Source organism: Saimiri boliviensis, chromosome 17 (genome assembly GCF_048565385.1).
Source record: "Saimiri boliviensis isolate mSaiBol1 chromosome 17, mSaiBol1.pri, whole genome shotgun sequence".
Classification (NCBI taxonomy): Eukaryota; Metazoa; Chordata; class Mammalia; order Primates; family Cebidae; genus Saimiri; species Saimiri boliviensis.
This window is the reverse complement of record NC_133465.1, coordinates 57,484,596-57,507,844: the sequence shown is the minus strand read 5'-3', so window position 1 is coordinate 57,507,844 and position 23,249 is coordinate 57,484,596. Positions and strand designations below refer to the sequence as shown.

Genomic DNA, 23,249 nt, shown 5'->3' with positions numbered 1-23,249 from the left:
GTTCCAAGTCTTTGCTATTGTGAATAGTGCTGCTGTGAACATATGTATGCACATGTCTTTATAGTAGAATGATTTATAATCCTTTGAGTATATACCCAGTAATGGGATTGCTGGGTCAAATGGTATTTCTGAATGTAGATCCTTGAGGAATTGTCACACTGTCTTCCACAGTGGTTGAGCTAATTTACACTCCCACCAACAGTGTAAAAGTGATTTCTTCACATCCTCTCCAGCATCTGTTGTTTCCTGACTTTTTAATGACTGCCATTCTAACTGGAGTGGATAGTATCTCACTGTGGTTTTGATTTGTGTTTCTCTAATGACCAGTGATGACGCAGTTTTTTTCATATGTTTGTTGGCTGCATAAATGTCTTCCTTTGAAAAGTGTCTGTTCATATCCTGTGCCCATTTTTTGATGGGGCTGTTTTTTTCTTGTAAATTTGTTTAAATTCTTTGTAGATTCTGGATATTAGTCCTTTGTCAGATGAATAGATTGCAAAAATTTACTCCCATTCTGTAGGTTGCCTGTTCACTCTGATGATAGTTTCTTTTGCTGTGCAGAAGTTCTCTAGTTTAATTAGATTCCATTTGTCAATTTTGGCTTTTGTTGCCATTGCTTTTGGTGTTTTAGTCATGAAGTCTTTGCCCATGCCTATGTCCTGAATTGTATTACCTAGGTTTTCTTCTGTGGTTTTAGATCTTATGTTTAAGTCTTTAATCCAGCTTGAGTTAATTTTTGTATAAGGTGTAAGGAAGGGATCCAGTTTTCATTTTCTGCATATGGCTAGCCAGTATTCCCAATACCATTTATTAAATTGGGAATCCTTTCCCCACTGGCTGTTTTTGTCAGGTTTGTGAAAAATCAGATGGCTGTAGATGTGTGGTGTTACTTCTGAGGCCTCTGTTCTGTTCCATTGGTCTATGTATCTGTTTTGGTACCAGTACCATGCTGTTTTGGTTACTTTAGCCTTGCAGTATAGTTTGAGGTCAAGTAAAATGGTACTTCCAGCTTTGTTCTTTTTGCTTAGGATTGTCTTGGCTATACAAGCTCTTTTTTTGGTTCCATATGAAATTTAAAGTAGTTTTTTCTAATTCTGTGAAGAAAGTCAATGGTAGTTTGATGGGGATGGCATTGAATCTATAAATTACTTTGGGCAGTATGGCCATTTGCCATTTTCATGATACTGATTTTTCCTATCCATGAGCATAGAATGTTTTTCCATTTGTTTGAGTCCTCTCTTATTTCTTTGAGCAGTGGTTTGTAGTTCTCCTTGAAGAGGTACTTCACATCCATTGTAAGTTGTATTCCTAGGTATTTTATTCTCTTTGTAGCAATTGTGAATGGGAGTTCACTCATCATTTGGCTCTCTATTATTGGTGTATAGGAATGCTTGTGATTTCTGCACATTGACTTTGTATTCTGAGACTTTGTTGAAATTGCTTATCAGCTTGAGGAAATTTTGGGCTGAGATGATGGGGTTTTCTAAATAGACAATCATGTCATCTGCAAACAGAGACAATTTGACCTCCTGTCTTCTTATTGAATACCCTTCATTTCTTTCTCTTGCCTGATTGCACTGGCCAGAACTTCCAATACTATGTTGAATAGGAGTGATGAGAGAGGGCATCCTTGTCTTGTGCTGGTTTTCAAAGGAAATGCTTCCAGCTTTTGCCCATTCAGTATGATAGTGACTGTGGGTTTGTCATAAATAGCTCTTATTATTTTGAGCATTCCATCAATATCCAGTTTATCGAGTTTTTAGCATGAAGTGGTGTTGAATTATATCAAAGGTCTTTTCTGCATCTATTGAGATAATCATGTGGTTTCTGTCATTGGTTCTGTTTATGTGATGGATTATGTTTATTGATTTGCGTATGCTAAACCAGCCTTACATCCTAGGGATGAAGCCGACTTGATCATAGTGGATAAGCTTTTTGATGTGCTGCTGGATTTGTTTTGCCAGTATTTTATTAAGGATTTTTGCATCAATATTCATCAGGGATACTGGCCTGAAATTTTCTTTTTTTGTTGTGTCTCTGCCAGGTTTTGATATCAGGATGATGCTGGCCTCATAAAACGAGTTAGGGAGGAGTCCCTGTTTTCCTTTTGTTTGGAATAGTTTCAGAAGGAATGGTACCATCTCCTCTTTGTACCCCTGGTAGAATTTGGCTGTGAATCCATCTGATCCTGGACTTTTTTTGGTTGATAGGCCATTAATTACTGCCTCCATTTCAGAACTTGTTATTGGTCTATTCAGGGATTTGACTTCTTCCTGGTTTACTCTTGGAAGGGTGTATGTGTACAGGAATTTATCCATTTCTTCTAGATTTTCTAGTTTATTTGCACAGAGGTGTTTATAGTGCTCTCTGATGGTAGTTTGCATTTCTGTGGGATCAGTGGTGATATCCCCTTTATCATTTTTTATTTTGTCTATTTGATTCTTCTCTCTTTTCTTCTTTATTCGTCTATCTATTTTGTTAATCTTTTCCAAAAAACCAACTCTTGGATTCACTGATTTTTTTTGAAGGGGTTTTCATGTCTCTATCTCCTTCAGTTCTGCTCTGATCTTAGTTATTTCTTGTCTTCTGCCAGCTTTTGAATGTTTGTTCTTGCTTCTCTAGTTCCTTTAATTGTGATGTTAGGGTGTCAATTTTAGATCTTTCCTACTTTCTCCTGTGGGCATTTAGTGCTATAAATTTCTCCCTAAGCACTGCTTCAGCTGTGTCCCAGTGGTTCTGGTATATTGTGTCTTTGTTCTCATTGGTTTCAAAGAATATTTTTATTCTGCCTTAATTTTGTTATTTACCCTGTAGTCATTCAGGAGCAGGTTGTTCAATTTACATGCAGTTGTGTGGTTTTGAGTGAGCTTCTTAATCCTGAGTTCTAATTTGATTGCACTGTGGTCTGAGAGACCGTTATGATTTCCATTCTTTTGCATTTGCTGAGGAGTATTTTACTTCCAATTATGTGGTCAATTTTAGAATAAGTGCAATGTGGTGCTGAGAAGAATATATATTCTGTTGACTTGGGGTGGAGAGTTTTGCAGATGTCTATTAAGTCTGCTTAGTCCAGAGCTGAGTTCAAGTCCTGAATATCCTTGCTAATTTTCTGTTTTGTTGATTTGTCTAATATTGACAATGGGGTGTTAAAGTCTCCCACTATTACTATGTGGAAGTCTAATTCCCTTTGTAGGTCTCTAAGAACTTGCTTTATGAATCTGGGTTCTCCTGTACTGGGTGCATATATATTTAGGATAGTTAGCGCTTCCTGTTGCATTGATCCTTTTACCATTATGTAATGCCCTTCTTTGTCTTTTTTTATCTTTGTTGGTTTAAAGTCTGTTTCATCAGAGACTAGGATTGCAACCCCAGCTTTTTTCTTTGCTTTCCATTTTCTTGGTAAATACTCCTCTGTTTCTTTATTTTGAGCGCATATGTGTCTTTGCACATGAGATGGGTTTCCTGAATACAGCACACTGATGGGTCTTGACTCTTTATCCCATTTGCCAGTCTGTGTCTTTTAATTGGGGCATTCAGCCTGTTTAGATTTAAGGTTAACATTGTTATGTGTGAATTTGATCCTGGCATTATGATGCTAGCTGGTTATTTTGCCTGTTAGTTTATGCAGTTTCTTTACATGTTGATGGTCTTTACAATTTGGTATGTTTTTGCAGTGGCTGGTACCAATTTTTCCTTTCCATATTTAGTGCTTCCTTCAGGAGCTCTTGTAAGGCAGGCTTGGTGGTGACAAAATCTCTCAGCATTTGCTTGTCAGTAAAGGATTTTATTTTTCCTTCACTTATTTTGGCTGGATATGAAATTCTGGGTTGAAAATTATTTTCTTCATGAATGTTGAATATTGGCCCCCACTGTCTTCTGGCTTTAGGATTTCTGTACAGAGATCTGTTGTTAGTTTGAAGGGATTCATTCCCTTTTTGGGTAACCTGACCTTTCTCGTTGGCTGCCCTTAACATTTTTTCCTTCATTCCAACCTTGGTGAATCTGACAATTATGTGACTTGGGGTTGCTATTCTCGAGGAGTATCTTTGTGGTGTTCTCTATATTTCCTGAACTTGAATGTTGGCCTGTCTTGCTAGGTCGGGGAAGTTCTCCTGGATAATATCCTGAAGAGTGTTTTCCAACTTGGTTCCATCCTCTCTGTCACTTTCAGGTACACCAATCAAACGTAGGTTTGGTATTTTCACATAATTCCATGTTTCTTGGAGGCTTTGTTGGTTACTTTTCATTCTTTCTTCTCTAATCATGTCTTCATGTTTTATTTCATTAAGATGATCTTCAACCTCTGATATCCTTTCTTCTGCTTGATCAATTTGGCTATTGATACTTGTGTATGTTTCACGAAGTTCTTGTGCTGTGTTTTTTTTTGTTGTTTTTTTTTTGAGATGGAGTTTCGCTCTTGTTACCCAGGCTGGAGTGCAATGGCGCGATCTCGGCTCACTGCAACCTCCGCCTCCTGGGTTCAGGCAATTCTCCTGCCCCAGCCTCCTGAGTAGCTGGGATTACAGGCACGAGTCACCATGCCCAGCTAATTTTTTGTATTTTTAGTAGAGACGGGGTTTCACCATGTTGACCAGGATGATCTCGATCTCTCGACCTTGTGATCCACCCGCCTCGGCCTCCCAAAGTGCTGGGATTACAGGCTTGAGCCACCGCGCCCGGCCCTTGTGCTGTGTTTTTCAGCTCCATCAGGTCATTTATGTTCTCTAAACTGTTTATTCTAGTTAGCAATTCCTCTAACCTTTTTTGCAAGGTTCTTAGCTTACTTGCATTAGGTTAGAAAATGCTCCTTTAGCTTGGAGGAGTTTGTTACTACCTACCTTCTGAAGCCTACTTCTGTCAATTTGTCAAACTCATTCTCTGTCCAGCTCTGTTCCCTTGCTCACGAGGAGTTGTGATCCTTTGGAGGAGAAAAGGCATTCTGGTTTTTGGAATTTTCAGCCTTTTTGTGCTGGTTTTTCCTCATCTTCATGGATTTATCTACCTTTGGTCTTTGATATTGGTGAGCTTCAGATGGGGTTTCTGAGTGGACATCCTTTTTTGTTGATGTTGATGCTATTCCTTTGTTTGTTAGTTTTCCTTTTAACAGTCAGGCCCCTCTGCTGCTGGTCTCCTGGGTGTCCATTCCAGACTGTGTTTGCCTGGGTATCACCAACAGAGGCTACAGAACAGCAAAGACTGCTGCCTGTTGCTTCCTCTAGAAGCTTGATCCCAGAGGGGCACCCAACAGATGCCAGCTGGAGTTCTCCTGTATGAGGTATCTGTTGATCCCTGCTGGGAGGTGTTTCCCAGTCAGGAGGCATGGGAGTCATGGACCCACTTGAGAAGTCAGTCTGTCCCTTAGAAGAGCTTGAGTGCTGTGCTGGGAGATCTGCTGTTCTCTTCAGAGCCAGCAGGCAGGAATGTTTTAAGTCTACTGAAGCTGTGCCCACAGCCACCTCATCCCCCAGGTGCTCTGTCCCAGGGAAACGGGAGTTTTATCTATAAGCCTCTAACTAGGGCTGCTGTCTTTCTTTTAGAGATGCCCTTCTCAGAGAGGAAGGAACTAGTGAGGCAGTCTGGCTACAGGGGCTTTGCTGAGCTGTGGTGGGCTCTGCCCAGTTCAAACTTCCAGGGGGCTTTGTTTACACTGTGAGGGGAATACCACCTACTCAAGACTCAGTTAACAGCAGATGCCCCTCCTCCCACCAAGTTTGAGCGTCCTAGGTCAGCTTCAGACTGCTGTGCTGGCAGCACGAATTTCAAGCCAGTGGAATTTAGCTTGCTGGGCTCTGTGGGGGTGGGATCCACTGAGCTAGACCCCTTGGCTTCCTGGTTTCAGCCCCCTTTCCAGGTGAGTCAACAGTTCTGTCTTGCTGGCATTCCAGGCGCCACTGGAGTATGAGGAAAAACTCCCACAGCTGGCTCAGTGTTTGCCCAAATGACCACTGAGTTTTGTGCTTGAAACCCAGGGCCCTGGTGGCAGAGGCACAGACAGGAATCTCCTGGTCTGTGGGTTGCAAAGATCATGGGAAAAGCATAGTATCTGGGCTTAGTGCACTGTTCCTTATGGCGCAGTCTCTCAGCTTCCCTTGGTTAGGGGAATTCCCCCGACCCCTTGTGCTTTCTGGGTGAGGCAATGCCCCAACCTGCTTCTGCTTGCCCTCCTTGGGCTGCACCCACTATCTAACCAATCCCAATGAGATGAGCCATGTACTTCAGTTGGAAATACAGAAATCACCCGCCTTCTGCATTGATCTCGCTGGGAGCTGCGGACCGGAGCTGCTCCTGTTTGGCCATCTTGCTAGTCACCCACCCACTTTCCATCTTTCAAGATAGATTGAGGTTTATATTTTTTTTTTACACAGCAGATAAACTGGTAAGGAATACATACACACACACAGACACACACATACACACACACACATATATTCCTATATATATGTGTGTGTGTATAGGAATATATATATATTCCCACATATAACATATATATATATTCCTATATGTGTGTGTGTGTGTGTATATATATATATAGTTTATTTGTTCATTAAAAAATTTTTGAGATAGGGTCTCACTCTGTCACCCAGGCTACAGTGCAGTGGTGCAATCATGGCTCACTGCAGCCTCAACTTCCTGGGCTCAGGTGATCCTCCCACCTTGGCCTCTTGAGTAGCTGGGACCACAGGTGAGTACCACCATGCCTGGCTAAGTTCCGTATTTTTTTTGTAGAGACGGGGTTTCACCATGTTGCCCATTCTGGTGGTAATGAATATTAACTTGGCTTGGTCCACTTAGATATACATAAAAGTACAATTTCTACCCATCTGGCCCAGTCCTGCCACCATGCCTGGCAGCCATGAGTGCCACGCAGTTCAACAGGGGCCACTTGTATGGGCTCCTGGCCAAGATCGAGAACTGGCTCCTGTCCAAATATGACCCTCAGAAAAAGGCAGAGCTCCACAGCTGAATCAAGGAACTCCCTGGTGTCTCCATCGGACCCGACTTTCAGAAGGGCCTGAAGGACAGATTATCTTATGCATACTCGTGCTCAGTCCCCAAGATCAACTGCTCCATGCAGAATTGGCGCCAGCTAGAAAACCTCTCCAACTTCATCAAGGCCATGGTGAGCTATGGCATGAACCCCGTGGACCTGTTCGAGGCCAACGACCTGTTTGAGGTGCAGGTGCAGGAGTCTCTTCTCACCCTGGTGGGGAAGGCCAAGACTAAGGGGCCACAGAGCAGGGTGGACATCAGCATCAAGTACTCAGAGAAGCAGTACTTGACGGGCCTGATGGGGAAAGTGAGGCTAGCACAAGGAAGTGGAATTCTGAGTTCTGGGGGCTAAGCCTGATCCCTTTTCATGCTAAATCTGCTCCTACCCCCACACCGTGGCCTCAGTAGGTTTTTTTGTTGTTGCCCAGGCTGGAGTGCAATGGTGTAATCTTGGCTCACTGCATCGCCACCTCCTGGGCTCAAGAGATTCTCCTGCCTCAACCTCCCAAGTAGCTGGGACTGTAGGTGCTCTACTATGCCCAGCTAATTTTTGTATTTTTAGTAGAGATGGGGTTTCACCACGTTAGCCAGGCTACTCTTGAACTCCTGGCCTCAGGTCTCCCCAAGTGCTGGGATTACAGGCATAAGCCACTGCACCTGGCCCCTCAGTAGGTTTTACAGGGCTCCCAGCCCTATTTCTCCCCTTCTGGGCCTGACAGCTATACTGCTCTGTCTGCCCTGGCCACATGCCCGCCAAGGACTACCCAGGGGCCCTGCTCCATGAGATAATGCGAAATACCACTGCGGACCAAACAAAATAAAACTTCTGCTTGTAAGAAAACAAAACAAAACAAAGTACAATTTCTGTTAGAAACACATAAGAATATAGAAAAGATAAGTACACTGTTACTGACTTAGACAAAAGCAGTGCAACTTTAAGAAACAGTACTCAGAGAGCAACAGTTATGTTAGATTGAGCAAGAGGCTTCATCTTCTAATCTTTTTTTCATGATTATTTTCACTAGTGTGCTCTTTCAGGAATGTCTCTGTGCATTCTTTATAAAACTGTTGCCCAGATCTTTTTTTAAAACACATCAAACCAACAAAGGTCAAATAAAGAGCAGGGAGATTTTGTTCTTTCTGCTGAAGGCATTTCTTTAATATTAAAAATGTACTGAAATGTAGAAATCATATTCTGATGATGTCTGAAAAGAATTCATGGTAAAGAGTAAAAAGAAAAAGAAAAAAGCTCTCCACAATCACTGATGGCTGAGGGCTGTGGATCCTCACTGGGACAGCTTTTTTCTTTGCTTCAAATGGCAGAAAAAATTCACGATTTAAAATTAGAAAAACAATCCTAAATGTGTGTGGATATTACAATGAATGCCACTCTTTATGTTTATTGGCCCACATGGTAAAACATATTATGGTGGAAATTCCAGCTTCATTTATAAGTGAAAACAAACTGAAAGGGCATCTTTTCTTATTTAGATAGAGTTCTAGAGGGTTTGTTTTTGCTTTATTTCCAACCACAAGAGGCTCCTATCTGAAGGATCTTTCTGTGTAGCTCGAGTGCCCAAGTTGGAATCGTAGGTCTCTGTAGCAATTTCATTCCCTCCCTTTATCTTGCACATGTATTTAAAACTAACACTGGCAGCAGAAGGGCTAAGATTTTAAGGATAAGGATACTATTTTATCTTGCATGATGTTAAGTTTTTTCATCCAGCTTTGAGAAAACTCTTTTTCTTCTTCATTTTGATGAACTGAATTCATCTTGCTTCCTCATGGCCTTAGGAAGCTTTAAAATACTAAGACAGGTGAGACCAAGTGCCTGTACTAAAGGTGGCTTCTGTGATCTTTGTCATATCCAGTAATCTTGGAAATATAAGGGTGGTTGTATTGTAAACTTAGGTTAATACATACTTTAAATGTCCCTTAAGGCAAAGTAGATGTTTGATGGAATGAGAACTTTCAGGAGACTTGTTCGAGATTTTACTTAGTCTACACATGGTATAGCTCAACTTAGTTTGTGGATCACATATGGTAACCATAAGAAGTCTGTGAGAAAAAGTGGGGTGGCCAGTGTGGCTGTCTAAGGATTAGGTGCAAGGCATAGAAGGCAGGCTAGCCTTAGGTATAGAGGCCTTTAAACTACCATGTCAGGATTTGGGGAGTTCCCTATTCTTAATTTAAACGATTCTGAGCCAATTGGATGGTAGAGACTGGTTGGTGGTTAGGTGAGAAAGTGGATGGTGGAGCTGCCTAGGAAACCCAGCTCACAGCCCAGCACAGAATTAGACATCTGATTTTACGCCAGCTTTCTTCTTTGCTTCTCCTGATCAATGCTGAACGCCTAAGAGGTCACCAGAAGTAGCCTCTGTTTTGTGGAGAACACAAAAGAAGAATCAAACCCTATCTTCAAGGAATTCACAGTTTTGGGGGGAAGCAAAATTAACCTATAAACATTATACATCCAGCTACAGGGAAACTGAGTGTAAGTAAAATAGACATTTGGGGAAAGAAAAGATATTTGGGTATGGCATTGCTTGGGAAGGTCTGTGGGAGGTGAGTCTTGAGCTGTGCTCTCAAAACTAAGTAGCAAATGGACGGGCAGAAGTTTGGCAAAAGGAAATTCCAGGTGAAGGAAAAAACATAAGCCAAGGCAAAATTGAGTGTGGCTGGTGTGAGAGCTGAGCACCCACTCGGCCGAGGGCTTGACAGGAGATGCTGGGGAATGCTTAGAAATAATATTGGACTGTCCATTAATTAAGTTTTAAGAGAATTCAAAAGTCTGGCAGAGAGGTGTAATAAGTGAGTGGGAGGCGGTTGTTTTTCTGAGCAGGGGAATAACATTATGACAATGGTATTTTAGGAAGACTGCCCAGATGTGACGCAGCTAGGAAGAGACCATTTTGTCCAAATCCAAGGTGATTAGGAGTCAAACAAAGATGTCCGTGGGGAGAACGGAGATGAGTAGAACTAAAGTGGCATTTTGGAGGTAGAAAGTAATATGACTTGGTGATGAAATGGTTATAAGACGTGGTTGATGCAGCAGGTAGAGCCCAAGACATGAGTGCCAAAGTTTCCAGCAGCCTTCCTCCCCACCCTGATAACATCAAGGACTCAGTGCCCCCAGTGAACTATCTTTGATACCTTTGGTTTCTTGGTTTCCACTTGTTTTAGTCGGCTCAGGCTGCTATAACAAAGCGCCATAGACTGGGTGGTGTAAACCATGAACATTTAGTCCTCATAGTTCTAGAGGCTGGGCAATCAAAGATCAGGGTACCAGCATGGTCTGGTTTGGGTGAGGGCTCTCCTTACTGTATAGCAGAGAGAGTGCAAGATTTCTCTTACGTATATGTCTTTTTGTAAGGGCATTCATCTCACCATGAAGGCCCTCCTCCCATGACCTAATTACCTTGCAAAGGCCGCATCTCCAATGCCATCACACTGGTGCTTACGGCTTCAATATTTTGGTGGCATGGGAGGCATTAACATTCAGCCCATAAAACCACCTCAATTTTAATGCCCTTTATTTCCACACCATAGATAGATTTTTTTTTTTTGCTCCCACTTTGCTGTGTCACTGGCCTCCTTTCCATTGGCAAGCCTAGTCCTACACCAAGCAGCTGAGACAGTGCATGCAGGTCAGGAGAGGAGGTACATTAAGAGCCGCTGTCCATCAGCTGGAGACAACTGAATTCTTCTTGCTATTTGCAGACCCAGTATCAGGGGCCTCAGGCCAATGCAAGGCTGTGCTTCATCAACCCAGTCCATATGCATGGGCTTCTGACTGTCTCTCCTGCCTGCTGCTCTAGGTCCCTCTAGAATTAGATAGAGCTCAGGGCCAATGAAAGACGAGCCTGGGACACTGCACGAGGTTTTGTGGAACGGAACTTGCCCTTTTCTTCTGATATGAACCTGGAAACGCAGGCCCAGGAACTGATAGGGAAAGGGAAAGTTCCAGTTTCTGGAAACACAGGCCCAGGAACTGATAGCAGGTATTTTGCAACCATGAAAAGGACAATTGCAGAGAATGGAGCCAATAATAAGGGAACAGACTTAAAAAATGGAGACAGAATAACTAGCTTTTGGTCACGTAATTCGAGCTATTGGATTAAGCCTCCCCCCTTGAAGCCAGTACTTTCTCAGTTTACATGAACCAAACATTCTTCTTATTGATTAAACCATTTGTTTTTCAACCAGTTATTTCTAACAAATTATTTGACTGGGGCTGAGATTCCCTGCCAAGGACCTAGACTTAGCACCCTATGATCTGACCCCAGCAGTCCCCAGCAAGGTAGTGAGGGCCACTAATTTAAACTCTACCACAGTCTACTGGCTGGACTGGATTGCTTCAGGTACTGACTTCTGCCCCACCTCCCAAACGAAATTCCCCATCTCCAAATATCTTGCCTACCTCACTGTACATTTGCCCCTCAACTCTGATCACTGAAAGCTTGCCTGCTTTCTGAATTAATGAATTCGTTTCTTCGAGTAGTGTCTTGGTGACTTCACCTAGAATTTATACACAAAATCTTATGTTGCTGGGCTTTTTGGGCCGAACCCCAACTCTGGGAACTTCCCGACACCTGCATGCCTTACCCCTAGGCTACCTTCTGTTGCTACAGAAAGTAAATAACAAGAGCAAAATATACACACACTGTTTCGATAGGGTCATCTACAAATCATGCTATTTAACCTCAACGGACCTTCTCCATTGCTGGTAAACCTTTAACTGGTCTTTGTTTTACATAGTCGCGGGGCAGGGGGGGTGGTGCTTTTTCATACAATGCCTATCTCCTGGGACACCCACATACTTAGCTGCTAACATTACTGATGATCTGCTGATGACTGACACTGGTGTAATCCAGGGCTCATTAGTCCCTTATGCTGGGTAATACTTAGGGAGCACCACAGAAAATAACTTTACACAAAGACAAAGAGTTTAGTTATTTGCTTTATGTCTTAACTGATGCAAGCCATCAAAGTAGGAATTGCAGAGAACAAGGTATAACTCAATAAAATAAGTAAATGAGTGATTAAAGGACAGAGACACTTTAATATGTGTAACCCAATTTCCTGAAAACATAACCAGACTGCTTTGCAAAAGAAATCATAATGGTTTGTTTTTAATTTTTCCTGAAGAGCACTAATAACAAATAATGGAAAGTTCAATTGATAATTAAAGAAAAAACACACTTCACTTTTGAGCATTCATAGTGAGGCAGTATTCTTTTCAAATTATTATACTCTGGCAAGTCATCCTCAAGGTACTTGGTTCCTGTGTAATTTTCCCCGCCGTATTTCAGATTTTATATTAATGAAACACAATGAGTAATTCCTTCTCTTTGGATCCTTCAGGATATTATTTAAATGCTGGCATCTGGTCTAAGGGAAATTTAATGCTAAGTCAGAGCAGTATTTGAAAAATAGTTTACATCTGGTTTTGTACTACCCATCCCTGGAAGCATGCAGGAAGGGTGGAGGAAATGAGCACACTGCTGGCTCTCTGGGCTGTGGTGCTAGTGGGGCTGGTCTTTGGTGTAATGCATACCACAGCATTCCCTTTTATAAAGTGAGGGATTAGTGCCACCTTCTTTGTAGCAATGTCGTGACCTCTATAATGCTTCTTAAATTGAGGACAATGATGGACCCACCAAGCCTTAACACATGATCTAAATCTGATCTGACAGTACTTAAACCCAGAAGTCCAGAAGGCTAATGGTTGAACAAGCTTGGGAAAATGTCCAGGGAACCAAATGTAGAAGCCTGATGAATTACGGAGGAATCATAACTCCAGGGCAATGGAGGGTGGAATAAAATGACATATCCTGAGTTGGTATCTGTTATAGGATCGACTAAAACATGTGCTAGAAAGCAAAACATATATATATATATATATATATATATATATATAAAATTTTCACTTGTACTTCTATAATTTAATATATTAAGGATACGATTTTTAACATTTGTACTCTTACACACACATACATACACACACACACATATACACACGCATAACCTATTGAGAGGAATCTCTCATAGAGGCTAAAATTTAGAAGCAAAGTTTTAGGGTGGTCATTAATTTTAGGTACATGTATATAGTATTTTAAATTTCTAACACTTAGACAAGCTTAGAAACCTGATCAAAATCAGTTTGTGATATCTGTATACTGAAGATAAACTTTTAGAACCATGAAGAGCAAAACACCCAATAATGAGTGACTGCAGGACTCATGGAAGTCCACCTAGCAGTGAAGTCTGACCTGTGGCAGCCACCGTAGTGGTGCCGATGCCTGCACCACTCCCTTGGACACTTTGTTTTTTTTAAGACTGAGTCTCGCTCTGTTGCCCAGAATGGGGTGCAGTGGCATTGTTTCTGCTCACTGCAACCTCTGCCTCCCAGGTTCAAGCAATTCTCCTGCCTCAGCCTTCCAGGTAGCTGGGATTACAGGCACCTGCCACCATGTCTGGCTAATTTTTGTATTTTTAGTAGAGATGGGGTTTCACCATGTTGGCTAGGCTGGTCTCGAACTCCTGACCTCAAGTGATCTGTCCGCCTCAACCTCCCAAGGTGCTAGGATTCCAGGTGTGAGCCACTAAACCTGGCCTCCTTGTGCACTATTCTTAGGGGACCTGCTCCATTTCAATAAACTACATGTTGGTGATAGGGCCAATGTTTATTTTGGTTTTGGCTTGTAAACAATTCACACATCAAAAACATCTCTGCCTTGCTCCTTCACTAATCCCCAGGGCCCTCCAGGTATGCTGAGCTGTTCAATATACACATTAAGCCTTCGGCATTAACTCAGGAACTTTCTACCCACATCCAAGAGACCTTATTACCCCTGTGACTTGTATTTCAGCATTTTTCTTTTCCTAACTCAGATCCCCACCTGGAAGATCTTCTGTTTGTAGTTAAGCACTAAAAGTCTATATAATTCATAACTGCAAGGGCAGAGAAGGCAGAGAAAACTCTAAAACCACCTGACTGGATGTGGCTTTTTGGAAGCAACATTCCTGGGATCATACAAAGCACTGTGGTTGCTGGGGGAGCACCAGAATGAAGCTCAAAACAGATAACTGGGGAATCAACTCACACTAAGGTCTTTGAAAAAACAACCCATTATTATAAAGAAATATATCAAAACAATATAGTAGGTATATAAATAATATGAATATATAAATATCTACTATGATTTCTAAAGGGAAGCGTATTTCTCAGATGTCTGTTGGCGTTGTTTGGCTGAGAAGGGGGTGGGTAAAACAAAGAGACACAGCTGGTGGAAAGAGAAAGACTATAAGCAGGTGACAAAGGGAAAACAGTCAGTGGGGTCAGAATCTGAGGGTCAGACCACAGGGTGACATCACAGGAAAGAGACTCCTGATTTTACTTTAAGAGCTCCCGAAGGGGAAATTGGGAAGTAGCATCAGTAAGGGAAGAAGTACCCGCCTTATACAGGGGGAATGCTACTTCTCAGGAAAGAGGATCTTGCCCTGTGTCTAAGAGAGCCCATGAAGGGTGTAAGAGGAAAGGGCCAAAAAGTCTCTTGGTGACTGACGGAAGGACAAGAAGAATGGTGCTTCTATCCTGCAGATGCAAGAGGACTCTGAGGCTTTCTGTTTCTATCTCATTGGAACAAACTACCTGTGCCAACTGGAGATAAACTCTGTTCATCTTCTATGTGGTGACAGTTGACTGTGGAACAAACAGACATCCTACATCCACCAACACACACGTGTGTGTGTGTGTGTGTGTGTATGTATATATATATATATATATATATATATATATATGTACAATGTGTGTGTGTGTTTGTGTATATATATAGTACCTGTGTATGTACATATATAGTACATATGTGTATGTGTATATAGTACGTATGTATGTGTGTGTGTATATAGATAATATGTATGTATGTATGTGTGTGTATATATAGTACATGTGTATGTACATACATAGTACGTATGTGTATGTACATATAGTACATGTGTATGTACATACATAGTACGTATGTGTATGTGTATATATATAGTACGTATGTATGTGTGTATATATATATAGTATGTACGTGTGTGTGTATATATAATATGTATGTATGCATGTGTGTATATATAAAATATGTATGTGTGTGTGTATATAGTACATGTGTATGTACATACATAGTACGTATGTGTATGTGTATATATATATAGTACGTATGTATGTGTGTATATATATATAGTATGTATGTGTGTGTGTATATATATAATATGTATGTATGTATGTGTGTGTATATACAAAATATGTATGTGTGTGTGTATATACAGTACATGTGTATGTACATACATAGTACATATGTGTATGTGTATATATATAGTACATATGTATGCGTGTGTATATATATAGAGTATGTATGTGTTTGTGTATATATATAATATGTATGTGTGTGTATATATAGTACATGTGTATGTACATACATAGTACGTATGTGTATGTGTATATATATAGTACATATGTATGCGTGTGTATATATATAGAGTATGTATGTGTTTGTGTATATATATAATATGTATGTACGTATGTGTGTGTGTATATATAGTACATGTGTATGTACATACATAGTACGTATGTGTATGTATATATATATAGTACGTATGTATGTGTATGTATATATATAGTATGTATGTGTGTATATAGTACATGTGTATGTACATACATAGTACGTACATGTATGTGTGTATATATAGTACGTACGAATGTTTGTGTGTACTCCTACTATAACATACTGCCTTCAGAGGAGCCTTAGTCTAGCGGAAATGAGAAAACATGGCCACAGGTAATTATAACCAAGGTGCTATGTCTGAACTCAACAAAAGTAGTTATTAGAAATCCTCAGGAAACAAACTCTTTCAGTGAAACTTAGGCATTCTCACTAAAGAGAAGAAAAAGACAAGGACACATACTATCACTAGTACTACTTGATAAGGAAGTAGAGACTTCACCCGTGCAATAAGACAAATATTAACAAAAAAGGATGAAACATAGGAGGGAAGATACAAACACTGTATCTATTTAGGAATGAAATAATTGTCTACTTAGAAAACTTAAGAAATCAACTGAAAAATCATTAGAATTAATGTTGGTAATAGTTCTGGTGAGACAACTGTGATATTCCTAAATACCAGAATTATCCACTTAGAGAACACAAAAGAAATCCATGAAAGAAGAATATACCAAAATATATATTGAGAATAAGTATAATAAGAAATGTACAACACATTAGGATAGATTTCAGTTGTAATGAAAAACCTAATGAAATGCAAAGTGATGTAAAGTTTCTGAATGGGAAGACTCAATATTGCAAAGACGTCAATTGTCCTGAGACTAATTCATAAATTCGGTATAGTCACAATAAGACAATCAGTGGGATTAAAAAAAAATAAACTCTACAACCTTAGCCCAAGATTCATGTGAAGGAGAAAATTCTTAAGAATAATGAAGACAATTCTTTAAAAAGATGATGAGAGGAGACTTCTCTTTATAGATAATATTTACTATATATTAGTACTCTTCCAAAAGGTTACACTTGTAATACCTGACTGAATCCTCACAACGAATTCATAAGGTACCACTATTAATCCATTTTCAAGATAGGGAAACTGAGGCAAATCAAGCAAGTAACTTGCTTGAGATTCTATAGCAAGTAAGTGGAAGTGGCAGAGCTGGGATCTGCAGCCAGGCACGGTGGCTCCAGAGCTCACGTTCTTAAGTACCATAATAGATGGCTCATACTGGCACAGGACGTGGATGAACAGAAAAGTAGAGAAAGTCCCAGATTTATACACATATCAAAAATTTGATTTTTGAAAACCATGGCATTTCCAAAAAATGGGAGAAATATATCTCAGTCAATATATGGTATTAATAACTGGCTATTTGGAAAGGAAACTAGTAAGATTCCTGTATTAGTTTTCCAACATTGTAACAAATTACCAAAGTTAGCAGCTTAAAACACAGATTTATTACCTCACAGTTCTGTAGGTCAGAAGTTTGAATGCGCTCAGCTGAATCCTCAGCTCTGGGTATCACAAGGTCAAAATCAAGATGTCAGCTGGCCTGGGCTCTTATCTGGAGGCTCTGGGGGAGAATTCACTTGTAAGCTCATTGGGGTTGTTGCTAGAATTCACTTCCTTGGCGCTGTGGGGCTGAGGTTCCCATTTCCTTGCTGACTGTCAGCTGGGAGTCTCTCTCATCTCCTTGCAACTGCTGCTTCTCCTCATGTTGTCCTCTCCCTCTTTAAAGTGCCAATGGTGCAATGGCTCTTAGGCTTCCAGTCTCTCTAGCCGCCCCCCGCCCCGCTTTGCCACATTTGCCACATTCTTCTGCCTCCAGCCTCAGAAAGTTCTCTGCTCTTAGTGTTCATGTGTCTGAATCGGGCCCACCACCTGGATAGTCTGGGATAAATAACCTCCCTTTTATAAGGTCGCTGATTAGTAAACTTGATAATATTTGCAAAATCTTTTGCGATGCAATGTGCATAGTCACAGATTCCAGGCATTGCAGTATCCTTATCCCACATAACGTAATAAATTTGAGGTAGATTACAGAGTTAAATGTATAAAATGACACTCTCAAAAGTATAAGAAAATAAAAGAGACTATATTTCGTAATCTAGGTTAGAGAGTACCTTCCTAAGCAAGCCTGGAAACCATAGAGAAAAAGACAGAAGATAATCTTCTCAAAAAATTAAAATATTGAATAAAAAAATTAAAAGATAAGCAATTCTGAGAAAGTATTTGCAACTCATCTAACAAATCATTAACATACAGACTATGTAAAAATTAAATCTTTTTTTCTGGAGACGAAATCTTGCCCTGTCACCCAGGCTGGAGTGCAGTGGTGCAATCTTGGCTCACTGCAACTTCCACCTCCTTGGTTCAAGCAATTCTCCTGTCTCAGCCTCCCAAGTAGCTGGGACTAACGGCATGCGCCACCGAGCCCAGCTAATTTTTGTATTTTTAGTAGAGACAGGGTTTCACCAGATTAACCAGGCTGGTCTTGAACTCCTGACCTCAGGTAATCCACCCACCTTGGCCTCCCCAAGTGCTGGGATTACAGGTGAGAGCCACCATGCCCAGCCAAAAAATAAGCTTCTATAGATCAAATTAGAAAAACAAATCAATAGAAAAAATTAGCAATAAATATGATCAAGCAATTCATGGAAATGCAAATGCTTTCCACTTTTAGTAATGAATGTTCACATAATCCATTCCCAGATCTGTTTCAAAATGTTAGACAAGGCCTGGAAGAATTATGGGGTCAAGATCCTGGAGATGACATAAAGCAGAAAAACTTGTAAACCTGGCATGTGGGGACATTTTTACATGGTGGCCTTTGCCAATTCTAGAGTGGTTGGTGAGAGGCTGAGAAGCTGAACAATCTTTTAACAGTTTCACACACAAAAAATCCGAAGAGACAAAAATTGCAGTCCAGGGCTCACTAAAGGGGAGTATCTGATAAAATCCCTATGCTTTGGGTGGATTTCAAAGGGCTACACTCTAGGAGTAGGAGTGAATTGGAAATAAACCAGCTCTCTCTAGAACTGAAGTTAATAAGCTTCAAGTCATCTCAATCTCTGAAAATAAATTAAGGCTATTCAAGATTACAAGTGCTGCTACTTGTCTATCTAGAAACAAATGTTAAGTTCTCTGGAGGAAATTAACATCATCCTAGGTCTTACATTGTTTCTATAAATTTTGATGTAAAATATCTGGCACTCAATCAAAAATAGCCAGATTCACAGAAAGCAAGACAACATGATGAAAAGCCACGAGAAATAAAAGACAATAAAACAAGGTCCTTGTGAGCTCCAGATAATGGATATGAGACTTAGACTTTATAAGAACCAAGACATAGGTTCAGCAGAATAACAGAAATGATTGTGAATTTTGATACAGAATAAGTAATTTAAAAAGAACTAAGTAAAGTCTAGCTTTGGAAAATATAATAAGCAAAATTAAGAATGATCAATAGGTTAGACACAGCTAAGGAGAGAATTAGTGAGCTAGAGGCTGCATAAAAATAAAATATTAGAATAAATTCAGACATAGGAAACAGGGCTAGAAGCTCTAATATATACATAATTACATTTCCAGAAGGAAGACAGAGAGATAGCATTAGGCAGAAGTAAAAATAGGAAATCTAAATACCATAACTACTAAAAAAAAGTATATCCATAATTAATTACAAATCTTCCAACAAAGAAAACTCTAGGCCCAGATGGTTTTATCAGTGAACTCTACCATATATATTACAGGTGTCCACCACCATGTCCAGCTAATTTTTATATTCTTATTAGAGATGGGGTTTTTATCATATTGGCCAGGCTGGTCTTGAACTCCTGACCTCAAGTGATCTACCCACCTCAGCCTCCCAAAGTTCTGGGATTACAGGCTTGAACTACCATGTCTGGCACCCCAAATATTTTAAAGGAAGAAAGAATAGCAACTTTATACAAACTCTTCCAGAAAATAAAGAATGAATACACTAATTAGTTTTGCGAGGCCAGCAAACTTTAATACCAATGTCTGATAAGAACATTATAATAAAAGAAAATAGGCCAATCTCCCTCAGTTTGTCAATTTCTAATGTCTTCCAGTCTGTGAACGTAGTATATCTCTCTACTTTATTTAAACATTTATTTTTCTGTTATGTTTTATATTTTCTATGATGATATCTTGAACATCTTCTGGGTAGGATTTACTCCTATTTAACGTATCATAATGCTATTTTTAATGACTTTTTTTTTTTTTTAAGATAGGATCTCACTCTGTCACTCAGGCTGGAGTGCAGTGGCATGATCTTGGCTCACTGAAACCTCTGCCTCCTGGGCTCAAGTGATTCTCCTGCCACAGCCTCCCAAGTAGTTAGGATTACAGGCACATGCCACCATATCTGGCTAATTTTTGTATTTTTAGTAGAGATGGAGTTTCACCATGTTGGCCAGGATGGTCTCAAATTCCTGACCTCAAGTGATCCGCCCGCCTTGGCTTCCCAGAGTGCTGGGATTACAAGCGTGAGCCACTGTGCCTGGCCTTAAATGTCATTTTTATAAATTGCATTTTCTCACACTTTGTTGGTGACATATAGAAATATGATTGACTTTGCATAGATTGCCTCATCACAGTAATGAATTTTCTTTTTATTCTTTACAGAGTTCACTTTCCATTTTTAAAATCACAAGTAGATGTTGAATTTTCTTAAATGCCTTTTCTCCATATTTTGGAGTAATCATATGAGTTTTGTCCCTCATTCAGTGAATGCAATAAAATTTACAGGTTTATTTTTCAATCTTACTGATGTAACAGTAATAATAATATTGCATTCCTGGAATTAATCCCATTTGTTACCCTTTTTAACCTTTAGATGCATTTTGGTCTACTAATATTTTGTTTAGAGGATTTTTTTCTCCTGGAAAAACGTATAGTTTTTTTTGTTTTTTTTTTTAAAGTAACTGCAAGTTAAGTGGCATCTCAGAATGTTTGGCACTTTTTTTTCCTGAACATGGCAAGCATAATCAGTAGTCATTAAACATTTCTCTCTGCTGACTCACCCTACCCTCTTTTTACCATCACTGTGTTCATCTCTTTACTTTCTCTTTCCACCTGTTCACTGAACTCTATCAATTCAGTGCTTAGCAGCTGTCACAACAGGAAGCCTTGATAGAACACCTGTATTCCTTTTTATCTTCCTGGGAAATTATATTTGATTACCCAGGTTAATGCTTGATAATTCTGCTTGCCCACCAATTTTAAAAGGTGACATAGAACACATCTTGGTTTTGTTTTTTTCTATGTTATTCTTTAAAAGCCTCCATAATTTACTTGTTTGGAGTAACTCATGTGTTTTGATCAAAAACATAATTTTTAATAAAACTAAAAGCCAAAACTGTCTTAAAAATTAAACCGAAAGAAATGAGAATATACCACAAGATTACTGCATTCTAAGAATAGAAGATGAAACCCACCCCCAAGGCAGGCCCAGCCTGGCTTTGAACCCTTCAGTCCCAGGTCAGAGCCCTGTGTGATCCTGTGGCCCTCCCCCGGCCTTCATCACCCCTCAATATTCACCGTAGGGACGAAGAGCCACTTCAACAATGTAGAAAATGCTTTATGGAAAAACAGCTGCAGCGATGCAGTCGATGCTTTGCTGACACGTGGATTTGATATGTCAGCAAAGTACAGGATTAAAAACATGCAGCAAGCACATAGGGGGTCCCGCCGCTGCTCTCCTCCCCCAGCACAGCCCAGTGAGGTTAAAAACAAAGAGACTCTCAAGAAAGCAAAGATGAAACAGAGCCTGTTCACACCAGAAGAGTGCTTTAAGTGATCCTTTAAAAATGGCATTGCAATCATTGTATCTGTTTTTTAGTGAGGGTTTTGGGTACAAGCATTTGACTTGCTTTGTCACCAAAATCTCTTGGAATAACCGATTTATAAGATAGTTTTATAAGAAGTCTATTTAATAAAAATACTAATGTCCTTGACACTGTGGTTCAAGGTTTTTTTTTTTTTTTTTTTTTTTTTTTTTTTTTTTTTTTACAGCCCCCTCCCAGAAACCAGAGGCAAGTATTCAAACTGTCACTGAGAATAACATGTGGCCAAAATTAAATGTGGTTCTATCTCTCATAACAAGTCTTAGAATGATGCATCATACCAGCTGTCTGGGAACAAATGTATTTTGTTGGCATGGGAACAAAAGACTTAGTCTGAATTTTGTCAATAAACTGTGGTTATTAAAATTACTCAAAATAAACCAGAATAATAACCATTAAACATGAAAAGTCAATAAGAGTCTTTGAATTACATTTCTGTTGCAATTCCTGTTTTCATAATATGCTTTGGGATAAAACATAGCTTTGAGTTGTTAGTACTTTTAAATAGACTTCACTGCAGATGAGTTAGCCAACAGCAGCGAAGACTGTGACGTTTTAAAATCCTTTATGGAAAATGGAAATTAAAGGCTTGGAAATCTGCAGAAGACCAATTCTTTTTAACAATTGTCACAATTATTGCACAATTGATTTTCTGTCTCTGTAGTATCTTCTTTAAGGCTGTCTGTGACTCCATAGATTTGTTGGTTACCCTTGATGATGACTGAGGTGGTTTAAAGATAAGCAGTGCTATCCACTGAAAGCTTTAAATTGATTGATTTTGGTTCTCCTAATATCCACGCTACTCCCAGATAGATCACTGGGCATTGTGGGAGGCAAATAAACTCTTTGGGAATACAAATGATACTAGCTGTAATGGTAGAAAAGGCAGAAGGAGCTAAGATGCTTCTAGAGACGTCTAATGTTACCTGAAAGCTACTTGTACTAACGGGGCCAAGTTTTATTCTTTAAAAACCCAGAGACCTAGGAAGGAATCAGCAGAATGCTAAGTTCATCTGTAGAGAGAGATAAAGGACTTTTTGGTGTCTTTTCTGCTTTGGCCTTCTTAGGAGAGATTTGAAAGGAAAATCTGCCTTGTTTTAGAGGACAGCAGAAAGGTGGGCCACATGGGGAGGCCACTGGCATTTTGCTTTCTCTTCATCTTTCCCTGACCTGTGAACTCTTTTGGTGCTATAATGTCTGAGGAATAGCTGAGGGTCCAGAGAAGCCACGAATGATCCTACCAGATGAAATGATCACCCCAGGTGAAAATGATAGAAGAATATCTTTAATATTTGTTTTTTAAAAAGTCTAGACAAGAATACACTAAGAAAAAGTCACTCAGAGTATGTTTAGGAGGCCCAGTACCAAGGGCCTGCGATCAGTACCCAAGTTCAGAAGCTTTTGGAACTCTTTGTCCTCGAAGTCCCTGCGGCCTGTGATGCTGCTAATTCTTCCTCCCTCCTTCTCTCCATCTGTCACCTTCCCTCTCCCTCTTTCCATCCCTTCTTTCCTCCTCCCATTAATTCACCGAGCACCATTGGGCCTCATGCTGGGCTAAATGCTGGGATACAAGGATAAACGTGACACAGTCCCAGCTCAGGTCCCACCCTCAGAATACACTATCTACTGAGGGAGTTTGATGGAAAAAGCTTTAATGGACGGGGGTGGAGTATTTTAGTCCTTTCTCACACTGCTATAAAGATACTACCCAAGACTGGGTAATTTGTAAACAGAGGAGGTTTAATGGACTCACAGTTCTGCATAGTGAGGGGGCCTCAGAAAACTTACAAGCATGGCAGAAGGGGAAGCAGGCACCTTCTTCACAAGGTGGCAGGA

General features: G+C 40.1%; 1 protein-coding gene across 4 annotated transcripts in view; it reads right to left on the bottom strand.

The window, feature by feature from the left end:
* CEP112 (centrosomal protein 112) overlaps window positions 1-23,249 on the bottom strand; it is a 563,636-nt gene that overhangs the window by 31,993 nt on the left and 508,394 nt on the right. The gene's annotated exons all lie outside the window — the stretch shown is intronic.